The sequence below is a fragment of the Culicoides brevitarsis genome, chromosome 3 (assembly GCF_036172545.1).
Source record: "Culicoides brevitarsis isolate CSIRO-B50_1 chromosome 3, AGI_CSIRO_Cbre_v1, whole genome shotgun sequence".
Classification (NCBI taxonomy): Eukaryota; Metazoa; Arthropoda; class Insecta; order Diptera; family Ceratopogonidae; genus Culicoides; species Culicoides brevitarsis.
Window position 1 is genome coordinate 13,705,167 of NC_087087.1, and position 12,964 is coordinate 13,718,130.

Sequence of the window (12,964 nt, forward strand, 5' to 3'; positions counted from 1 at the left end):
AATATTTTTTTTTCAAAATTTTAGAACAAAAAATTCAAAATTAATTCAATACTGAATTAAAATTAATTAATTTTTTTTAATTTTAAACTTTTTCACAAAATATCCAAAAAATCACCCAGTTTTAAATTTTCTTCAAAATAAAAATTTAAACATTTGGTCGAAATTTTCCTTTAAAAAAAATTTTCATAAAAAAACATTCACACTTGCATCCTCTTTTTTTTCATCCTCCTTCCATTGAATGCATCGTGCATAGTGCAATGACAGCACACATTTAAAAATTGCATTATTATGTGTGTGCAATCAAATGGAATGAATTGGAATTTTCACAGACTGCAAAAATGTGTGTGGCAGCGAATTTTGTTTTATGCAAAAAAAAAAGAAAATTCACAGACAAAAAAGATAAAATTAACGTTCACCGGAAAAAAATCATTCTGAAATAGTTTCAACCTGAATCATCATTCATCATTCATTTTGAGCAAAAGAAAAATCTTTAAAGATATTTATTTAAGAATATTTTATCCTACTTTTTTTCTGTAGGTATCTACTCAAAAAAAATATATATATGTCACTCAATCACTTTTTCAAGGAAATGAACTTTGTGTCAACAAATGATAAAATATTCTGTGACAATTTTCAACGTTGCCTGATGATAAAAAAATATTTACACACCTTTTTCGAGAAAACTAGAGCATGATATCCAAAAAAATTAACTGAATATTTTTTTATAATTTTTTATTTTTTTCACGAAATTACGTAATTTTTCTAACCGTTTTTTTTTAAATTATTTTTTTTTATTAAATTTAAATATTTTTTTTTAATTAATTAAAAATTTTTTAACACTCACTTTTTAACCCATTTTGCTGGATAAAATTTTTTTAATACAGTATTTTTCCATATTTTTCTTGTATTCACAAAATTCTATTATTTAATTTTTTTTTATTTTAAAAAACTTCAATTCCGAGATCCTTATTATTACATAAGTTTTACACTTTTTTGTCTATTATCTTAGATATGTGTGTCGGAATTTGTTCGTGCCTTTTATATGCGCTGATAAAACACACTTTTGTACGTGTCTATACGTATATATGATATCCGCATATATATATCGCAAATAAGTAACTTTTACACCATGAACTGCTTTGCTCCCACAACACTTTATGTGAGAGTTAAAAGTTAATAATAATAATAATTTTTTCCTCGGTTGAGTATTTTTTCCAAGAGAAAACGTCTGAATAGTCCGATTGCCAAACACTCACTGACTTGTCTTGGATCGCAAACTGTGATACAAAGCCCCCAAGACACGTATGCGACGTACGTGAATGTGCAAATTTTTTGCATACGCACATAAAAGAGGCGCCTCGTACACACGCACATCTCCCGTATATGCTGTACGTGTGTACGTGGGTCTATGTGTGGGTACATGAACCCGAAAATGAGGACAACACACACATAAAAATTAACGAGAATCCCCCATTTAACGGAAAAAGTGCATTTTACGTACATACCGTTCTGTACGAGGTTCTGTAGAGTTATACGTAAACAGGATCATTCATCTCGTGTTTTATTTCAATGTCATTCTGTACTGCAGTCGCGGCAGGATTTATCTCAGTCAGTCGTTAACTTCCATCTCTTTCGCACCAATAAAGACGGTTCATATCAAAAGCACATGGTCCAGGACGAAGGACGCATGCCTGAGAGTAAGACTGAAATCATCTGTGATGCTCCGTTAACGGAAACACTGCATCTTGCGGCGTGTATGTGTGACATTGTGCCACATTTGTCGTCGTCGTTGATGTGTTTGGAGCAGAGCAGTAGCTGAGATGTGTACTTTTGTAAAGTGATGTGCAATTTTATTCTATTATTATAATAAATCTCAGATGTCTCCCCCATTATGAACTTCTTCTTCTTCGTAGTCGTCGGCTTCGTAGAAGACGTCTTAGTCGCTTCAACGTCGTTATGTGTGTTACTTTGGCATCATTAGGTACAAATGGAGATGATGTACCAGGCGTTTTCACATGATTTATTTTTCATCATTTTTTTCCCGTTTTTATTTATTTGCAAAAGTAAACAAAACTATTCAAGATTATATAAGGATTTAGTTACTTTTTCCTGTATAAGAATAATAAATTGAAGGGATGTAATTTTTATAATGAATTAAATTTTTAAGTTAGCTTTAACATTATTCAAGTCACGTGGTTTGAAACTTTTTTTCCGTAACTTGATTTGAAAATTTGTCAAATCATGAAAAGTCATGAAGTCACGTGGTTTAAAAATTTCTTAAGTCACGTGGTTTGAAAAATTCTCAAGTCACTTGTTTTGAAAATTTCTTAAGTCACGTGGTTTGAAAAATTCTCAAGTCACGTGTTTGAAATTTTCTCATGTCAATTGGTTTATAAACATGTGAAGTTAAGTGATTTAAAAACTGGTTTTAAGTCACGTGGTTTTATGATTTCTTAAGTCACGTGGTTTGAATATTTCTCAAGTCCCGTGGTTTGAAAAATTCTCAAGTCAAGTGGTTTGAAAACTTCTTAAGTCACGTAATTTAAAAACTTCTCAAACCACGTGGGTTAAAAAATTTTCATACAACCTAGTTTGAAAACTAAGATCACGTGTTTCAAAAATTTCTCAAACTACTTGGTTTGAAAGTTTTTTAGGTCACGTGGTTTACAAATTATTCAGATATCTTAGTTTGAAAATTTTTGTAAGCCACGTGCTTATAACATTCGGAAACCACGTGGTTTCAACAATCAACTAATTAACATTTTTTCTAAATATGACGAGAAATCATTTAAAAGTTTCAAAGTTTGAATTCTTTAGGGTAATTTTAGGTCAAACACTCTAAATTAAAACTCTTTAAAATACAGTTTGAAATTGCTGACAATGTTAAACATATTTTTGTATGAGTTCTTCTCTATTAAAATTATTTCTCAAAACAATTCATCAATTCATTGACAAATCCCAAAAGTTGAGCATTCACATCACTAACCGCAATACGAAAACCTCCCATTAATGTCTCCATTGTGACACTTCGAAATAAGGACGAAACAAAACAATTCACAATTATCGCATAAACAACTCAATCATCCGCACAAGGATCACTTTATTACTCATTCAAAATGATTATTTGCACTTATGTCTCCATTGATTACTTGTACACCAAAGCAATCCTTAATTGCTAATAATTATCTGATCGTTCACTAAGAGAATTGAACACAGACATACAGAGAGAAAGTGGTGTCATTAGTCCACGAGTGCATTGCTGTTTGTGCGACTTTATGCTTGTTTGAACATCGAAAATTGCAACACGTATCATATCAAATTAAAATTATTCTGTTCCGTGATATCAATAGACGACTGCGTTTGATGTTGAGGAAAATGAAATAAAAACAAAAACAAGCTAATCCGAAGGTAATCTAAAGTAATGAACTCGTCAAATGATGAAAATACGACAACAGTCGAGCACTAAATGTTAGGCAATTTGACATTTTTTACGGAAACTCTAACATCAATCATTGCGAAGTTTTATCTACGAGGTCCGTTTGATAGCCCTGTGGATTAAAAGGAGGTAAGATTTAACACTGAATGAACTAAATATTTGCGTTTGCACTTCCCTTTATAGATTCCAAGACACGCAAAAAATGAAGGATGAAGCTAAATTTCGTCAAAAAATGAATTTTTAAAAGATTTTCACTACAAAATCATTAAAATTATGATATTGAACGAAGAAAAGTGACTTCCTCAATGATTTCTCAAGCAAATTTTGAAGAGAAATTTTGCAAATTCAATTAAAAACTCTTTTTTTCATTAATTTTGTGTGTGTCTATACACATACGCAATACATTTCACTAATACCTGCATCCGAAAAAAACAGTATAAAAGGAAGCGAACAAAATCTTGTTAGCAATTTATCAAAATGGCTAAGAAAAAAACTACTGCGTCTAACTTCAAAATAGAACTTGAAGAAAGCAAGGAAGAATTAACCGAACGTTATGAGACAGCAAAAAACAATTTTAAGCGTTTCAAAGAAGCTTTTCTTGAATTTAGCGACAACTTCAAAGAAATTTTCCGCAAGCACAAAAAAATGCTCCTCCAGAATTTTTCGAAATGGCTAGCAAAGGCAGATTCATAAATCCAGTTCTCAGCAATAATATTAAGCGTTGAAACCGCCATACTTAAAGAAGAGAACAAAAAAAATCAGTTGGAGCTAGAATTCGATGACGAGATTTTGAATGAAATGGAGGAAGAAATGAAAAAGCTTCAAGAAGAGATTGCTAATGATGCGGAAACAGATTAACGAAATGACTTTTAAGGACCACAAAAAATATTACCTAAATATTGACGGCATGAACTCAGCTTGCCTATAGCTTTACATTGAATAGCAAACTGTAAAAAGGTATTTATGATCAGCTATGCTCAGAACGCAAAATATAGACAGGTCAAAAGTATACTGACCAGTAAACATATCCCCAAAATATTTTTTATTGAAGACTCATATATCAAACTTGTATTTTCTCTTTGACTTTGCTTTCAAAAACGAATATTTTAGTAACCAAAGTCTTTTACAATTCCAAATTATAGTCAATAATTTCAAGCTGGTTTCTAAGATCTTATTTAGAAAATTAATTTCTTGCGAATTGTGAAAAAAGATTTCAAATTAGAATTTCTTCTGTAATATAAACGTTTAAATATAGAGTATTATGAACTAACAATAGATCGAAAATAAAGTAATCTAACATAAAAATTTGATTCGAGCTAGGGAGATGAAGAAAGATCATTCAAGAAATAGAGGTTTTGCAAATTATGAAGTAAGTTGCTTGATCGTAATCCAAAATTTTTTATTTTCATGGGATGTCAAAATCGTAAAATTTTATGTATACCAGATTATTCGTACATCGATATAGTATGAGATACCTTCAAGTTTCTGATCTTACATTTATTGTTAATAATTAGACCTTTGAAGGTAGCTTTGATCTTAAAACCAAATACACAAAAAAATAATTTAGCTTCTCAAGGACTTAAATTGCTCCATTTTTGATCTTCAGGGTACGCACTTGCTTCCAATATATTCAAATAAATATTCGCTCGCACTTTTGTCGGCGCTATGGACGATGTTGTCAAGGCACGTTATGCCACACACTCTCACACACAAAAAAAATATTTATTTGGTAATCCCACTTGGGAGTTGAATGTGAAAAAAATGTACTTGTAATATTTTTTCCCCATCTACTTCATTTGTAAACATGAAAGTGTGTGTCTCAAAGGAGGTAAAACAATATTTGTGTTGCTTGGCGAGAAAAAAGCTAGAAAGGACTGCAAGGAGAGCAAATTCAAAGGAAAAACAGAGCCAGTCAAGAGCAGAAATGAATAAAAGGGTGTGAATATGCATAAATTTCTATTTTCATTTCTTTTTGAAGTAAAAGTGTGTCGTCGCAACTTCTTTTCTTTCCTTTTTGGAAAACCACACTCACGTCTTTCAAGAAGTTTTCCCGTATTCCACAGGTAACTTGTCGAGGGAAAATTGTTTTTAATATTAGGTGTGATGTTCTTTTTTTTCGTCTACTTTTTCTTATTCTTTTTTGCTTAACACAATATTGATTGTTTATTCTCGGAGGAGGTCATCATGAAAAGTCGTGCGTGAACCTTTGTCAATGACAAGCCTTTTCACAGACTAAGGGACATGTTTGCAGGATATATTTTTGTTGTTTAAATGTAATAAAATATATCGTAGCAAATAGATAGAGACAGGAGGTAACACCTGCATGACAGGAAATGACAAATAAAATTTTCTTGGGATTCTTTTTAAATTGTATGTTTAAGCGTATTTTATAAAGAAAAAAAATTAAAAAAATATTTTCATGAAAATTCTGGTTTTTGATATCTAAAAAATTCTAAAAAACTTTAATATTTTGATTAAATTATTTTTTTATTTTTAAAAGAATTTTTAAAAAGTTTAAAGATTTTATTTTTTTTTTTACTATTTTATATTAAATTTTAAAACCAAAATTAAAAATTAACATGCAATAAAATTTTTATTCAAAAAAAAAAAAAAAAAATAATCGCTTTCGAATTTTCTTCAAAAATATTTTTAAAGATAATTTCATAAAATATTCTAAATATCTCTTTGCAAAATAATTTTTCTAAAATTATTTTCAATTTATTCAATAAAATTTAAAAAAATCAAATTAAGTAAAAAATAAAAAATAAATTTTTTTTCTGGTTTGTAAAATTTAATTTTAATTTAAAATTTATTAATTATTTTTTTTTAATAAAAAATTCGAAAATAATTTATGAACTTCGAAATTGTAAAAATAAAAAATTTTACTTACAAAATAACTCATTAACCTCATTAGAAAAGTACTTTCAACGCTTATTTTATCTCTCCCGGAATGTCTTAATGCTCCACATGTCACACAAAATTAGGAAAAGTAAACTTTCATATCTCTCAAAGATCTCTAAAGCAGCATTTAAAACGTTAAATTGTTGACTTTTCAACTCTTCTTCTCCTTCTTTTTGCCAAAAGTAACGCAACTCGTCCAGCTCGCATGTACACGATGTAAACACACATGACGACTACAAATGTGTGTCTATTTACTTTTCAAATAAAATTTTCAGAGAGAAACGAGGATGACAAGACAAACACCCAACACAAGTAAGCACCCGGAGGAAGCAGATCCAAAGTACCGTTAAACACACACAGCAGGATTCTTCTTCGTTTTTTTTTTGCGAATAAGTAAGTAAAAAGACAAATGTTGACCTAAATGAAAACTCAAATAAATACACAGAAAAGCAAAGAAGAAGAATAAAGGAGACAAGTTGAGTTCAGAAGCTACCCGAGTCATGTTTTATCGTCAAGTCAACGGAATTGGTTTGAGTGAGTGAGAGACAGACGTAAGTGGATAATAATATGATGAATGACTGGCTGAAAATTAAAAATATGTACGACGTGGTAAATGTTTATTGTTTAACAAAAAAAACGAGAACTTTGCCTGCAGTTGAAAATTTTCTCAAGTGGCACATCACGTATTTACTTGCATCACTTTTCGAAAGGAAAGAAAATCTAAAACGTTGAATTTCTTTCGCAGTGCAACGACAAACTGCTTCAGCAAACATGACACGACATGTCTAATTTCCTCTCAAGCTAGTTTCTGCGAAAAACCCATTTTTTTGTGGAAAGCGTTCATAGAATCCTGATTTAAAAATTTAAACTGATGGATGCCTTTTGAGGTTAAAAGAAGTCAATTTAAAACCATAATTAACTAGTTTTTTGAGTTCTAGTTTGTGAATTTCAAAAAAAAGCCCGGTAGAGGGCGTTTAATCCTAATTTTTAATAAAACGCCCTCTAGAGGATATTTTTTTGATAAACTTGAATTTTTTTGCTCAATTAAACTTTTTTTTATTCGAAAAGCTAATTGAGTGAAAATTTTCAAGTTTATTAAAAAAAATCCTCTAGAGGGCGTTGTATTAAAAAAATAATTTAAACGCCCTCTACTGGTTTTTTAGAGAATCAGAGAGGTCTCTTCTAAAACTTCCATACTAAAGTAAACTAACTTCACAGAAAATCTCAAAATCTTACCAAAGAGTTTTGATTTGAAAGCTACAAAGACGCCCTCTAGCGAAATTTTTACAATTTGGTTCTAATGATAGATCAAGTATTAAATTTAACTCTTAAAAACTAAATTTGACTTTCAGAACTTTTTAATTCAATACCTGAAGAGATAAATGAATGATCTTAAAGTCAAAAGTTTATCAGAGTCAAATTTAATCCTAACCAACCATTAAAACCAAATACTTTAGGTCAGTTTACGCTCAGAGTAAAATTCATTCCCTTTCAACCCATTAAGTGACATTTTAAAAACCGGATGAAAAATTATTCAACCACAAAAGAACATTATTTCATGCATTATTAAAATTGCATTTGCCATATAATGCACAAAAGACAACCCATATAGTCAAATGTTATCGCGTTAACAATACCAAAAAAGTGGAAAATGTTGCCTTTAATTTTGTGTTTTTACAGTCGCTAATGTTGTTTGAAAATTCTTCATCTATTGACAGGGTGCGCTTTGTATATCGTAGAACAGCAGCTGGAGGCATTTACTCCTTCATTGGTAAACATGTGTAACCTTTTATTACCGTTCTTCGGCAGGTGCATGCCTTTTAAGTTCATTTATCAGGTTCCTTTTTTTTGCGTCGTTGCTAAAGCGTTGTTAGTCGAGTTAAATAAACATTTAACATCGCAGTGAAAAATTGAAATTGAAAAGAAAAGGAGGGAAAATGTATTGACATGAGACGATAATTGGCTGAAGATTTCAACAGTTTTAGAGAAGCCACTTTCTCTGTGATTTTTTTGGTTTGTAAAAAATATCCGCTAGATGGCGCTTTATTTTTATAAAAGAGTCATCTAGCGGATTTTTCTTGATCAAACTATTTAGAAGATTTAAACAGTTTTAGAAAAGCAGTTTTCCGTGAGTTTATTAAGTTTGTTAAAAAATCTCCGCTAGATGGCGCTTTAACTTCAAAAAGAGTTATTTAGCGATTTATTTCGACCAACTTAATTAGAAGATTTCGACAATTTTATAAAGAAGCCATTTTCCCTGAATTTATTAAGTTTGTAAAAAAAATCTCCGCTAGATGGCGCTTTATATTGAATTAGGGTTTTTAGCGGATTATTTTGGGCAAACTTAATTAAAAGATTTTGACAGTTTAAGAAAAGCCATTCTCCGTGAGGTTATTAGTTTAAAAAAATATTCGCTAGAGGGCGCTTTATTTTATTTAAAAAAGACCTTTTAGCTGATTATTTTGAACAAACTTAATAAGAAGCCATTTTTCCTGATATTATAGGCTTGTTAAAAAATATCCGCTAGAGGGCGTTTTAACTTTTAAAACAGATCTTTGGCTAATTTTTCTTGGCAAAATTAATTTGAAGTCAGTTTTTCAAGTTTTTTTCAAAAATTTAAAACAAAATTTTACAGTAAATACAAAAAAACTTTGCATACTTTGAGGAGTCCAAAGCGTTAATGACCCTCAAAAAATTTTCAAGGACTCGGAAAAAGCCGTTGATACAATCAGATCGCAACGACCAACAACGAAAAAGCAACAAAGGCATGCAATAATCTTTATTTTACTGCACAGTTTGACTTTTTTTTTCTTTCTCTATGCGAGAACAAAAACGAACAATGCACGAAAGGCACATTACATTACGGCATTTTTCATTGTTCCCAAGTTGCTATTCATCTGCATTATTATTCTTCGTACCGCCATTTCTCCCTCTATCGCATGCATTTGTATCATTGTTAACTCTTCTTTTTTTCTCCCTGCACACTAAATTAATGTGCAATCTTTTAAATATAAAAGCGGTAACTTGTAAAAGGAGCTCTTCCGTTTTAATTTTTCACCACGCAGTGTACCAATCGAACTTTTCTCGAAATGCATTAGCACCTCTTTCTTATCAGATTCTTGTTTCAACAGTAAATCAATGCTGCTGCTGCCTGCCAGACATTTATCCTCCGCACTTGGCTGTGCTGTATCTGTGGCAACATGATTAAACTTTATTTAAAAACTTTCAATATAATGTTCGAGCTTCAATTTTTCTTGATTTTTATACAGAAAAAAATACATTTTAAGGCCATTAACAAAAGTACCGTTAGTGCAGTGTGGTTTTGTAGCCAGTTGAACTGAGAGGAGTAACTTTATGTTTTATGACGGGTGATAACCGTTCGTTTTTGTTCTGCAATGTCCTTCAAATGAAGATATAAATGACCAGTCATGCATTAAAGAAAATGTACAAAAAACCAATAAATTGATGAAACTTGTAAATTAATGACTTTCGAGAATTGCTTTTAAGGTTTCGCATAAATAGCAATTCGAGAGGAAATTTTAACTCCAAGAAGATTTTCTTTATTTTTGTTTTAAAGAAAAAATTTGAAGACTCGTAAGATTTAATATTTGTCACTAACCGCTGAAGGCTTTGACTAATGACTTTGAAATATCTGATAAATATATTTTTTAAACTTCAGATAAAAATGTATGTTGCCATATTTTGTAGTTCATATATAAGTAAAAGCTTGAACTTATTTTCAGTTCAATAGAAAAACTTCAAGATGACTAAATTCTTATCAATTGCAATAACTTTTATTTTCGCCGTAATTCTTGGCGTTTCCTGTCAACCTTTGTCCTCTCGAAATGAGCAACAAAAACAGGAGCTTAAAAGATGTTTCCTTAGACCTGATTCGGGAAGCGGTCTAGCAATGTACAAGAAATATTATTACGATGGAAATTCGCGTAAATGCAAGGAACTGACTTATGGAGGAATGTATGGAAATGCAAACAGATTTGATTCGTTGAACGAATGTAATGAAAAATGTGCGAAATTGGTAAATCCAATGTTGAAACTTGTACCAGGAAAACACTAATAAAATATTTTGACTTTTTCAAGTACTAAAGTTAATTTAAAAATTGTTGAACAAGATTTTGGATTTAAATAAAGGAAACTAACTTATACTAACTTTACTTCCCATAAACGTTTTTTAAATTTTGTTTTGTGTTTTTATGGCTTTTTATCATCTTTTTATTCAATTTTAGGCTTTAAACTGGTCAAAAATTGACTTGCAAAAAATTTATATCAGCATGAGGTAGAATCGAGATAATTTTTTTTTGTTCAAAAATTGACAAGATATGAATTGAAATCATCTTTAGAACGACTTTTTAATTAATTTTAGGCTTGAAATCGATCAAAAATTGACTTGCTGAGAAAAGCTCATCGGCTTAAATTGTAGATTTTAACCTTAGAAATAACTTTTGTTTTGGTTTTTTTCTAAATTCTGCGTTTCCGATGTACAGGAGCCATTTAAAGATGTTAGCGAAAAAAATTGATCAAAAAAAATTTCAGCCAAAATCCTCTTATTATGAGGGCTCACGTACCGATTTTGATGATATAGATGATGATTTTATGACAATTTCAATCGATATTTAATTAAAAAAAAAACCTAAAAATTGACGTTGTCTTAAATTGTACAATATTTCGTGATTTTTCGTGATCTTACAAGCCAGTTGTTAGCAGTCGATTCTTTTCCTTATTAAGTCAAAAGCAAACATGGAGTTGATGATCGTTCTTCTTCTCTCAAGTGTATCCATATTAAGAAGTTTAAGTCTGTTTCGAACCTCTTAAGAATCTAAAGATATGAATTAACTTGTATTCAAGAAATTCAGTAGGATTTATTCTGTTGAAAATATTTCGTCTTCTGTCTTCTAATCCAAGACTATTCCAAAGCACAGAATGTGTTTAAATTTTTTTTTTATCATTGAAGCAAATTCTGCACGTGTCATCAGATCTTATGTTTAATCCCTTCAGGTGCTTTAGTATAGTTTTTTTTCAACTAGTTAGCAATATTATTATATACCTAGCGTATGTCTTCTTTCATTTTCTTTCAAAAACTCAAGAAGAATCATAAATTCAATCCAATTCAACCCTTCAACCAATTTTTGGCAGCATCAGTTAATTAGAGAAACTCTTCTGGTTGACCATTGAACCTCATGTATGGGTAAACTGTAATATTTTCCACGTTGAGGATCACAATACATACTTACAATACAATTATTATTATTATTATCGTATATAAATCAATTTAAATTTAAACTACAGAGTGATTCTAAAATCTTTCATCATACTTTATTGAACTTTATTAAACCGCTCATTGAACTTTTCCATACTTTATTAAACCATATTAAACTATTGTATACTTTATTGAACCATGTTGAACTTTGTTGAACATTATTGTACTTTATTGAACTTTTCAAAAAAAAAATTTGAACTTTTTTGAACTTCATTGAACTTTATTAAACTCTTGTTAAACTTTTGAGAATTTAATATAAATTTTCAGGATTTTCTTTCTTTTTTTAAGTTTGAAATAATTTGATTTAATTTATAGAATTTCATTACATGATTTAATTTCATTTCATTTCTTTTTAATTAATTTTCAAAAAGTTTAATAAAAAAAATATGAAATGCTCAATAAAAAAAATTCTCTAAAGTTCAATAAAAAATTTAAAAATTTTAAAAAAATTCTCAAAAGTTTAATAAAGTTCAATAAAAAAATTTAAAAAAAAATCTCAAAAAAGTTCAATAAAAAAATTTTAAAAAAATTCTCAAAAGTTCAATAAAGTTTAACAATGTTTAATAAAGTTTAAAAGACAAAAATTAATGATTCGGTTTAATAAAGTTCAATAAAGCCTCCGATGAAAATTTTAGACACTGTTATAAAAAAATATTCTTCAATTCGTTAAAGTTTGATTTCGGCATTATGAAGCTAATCAAAGGGACATTCAAGTATGTTTTTAAGGTTTGAATCTGCAATTGCAAAAGGGATCTTCTCCTTTCCCCAATTTGCATTTGCAAAGTTTAAAAGAGTTTAATAAAGTATGGAAAAGTTCAATGAGCGGTTTAATAAAGTTCAATAAAGTATGATGAAAGATTTTAGAATCACTCTGTATAAAAAAATATTAGAATTCGTTATCCAATCCTTTACTTGATTATCGGCATTATGGATATCAGTAATCACCGTTAAGGGACATTCAAGGGCTATGTGTTTTATTGTTTGGTCAACTTGTCTGCAATTGCAAAAGGGATCTTCTCTCTTTCCCCATTTAGACAACAAATAATTGCATTTGCCATTTTCACACCTTATTCTGTTTATGGTAGTCCAAATGTGCCTTCTTTCTCTAAAACCTGGTAGTTCTTTTGTTGGGTCCAAAACCAGATGGCTATTTATTACAATACAATGAGATCCAAAAAATACTTACTAAAGCTTCAGAAACTAAAAGTTATAATAATTGCGCGTGTAATTCTTACCTGTCAAGTTGATTAATTTCCATCTGTTAGACTTTTTTTCAATTAAAATCAACAAAAATGCTAAATATCACATCTTATAAAAGCTCGTATTATCTTCAGCAACTTCGTTAGTTACAA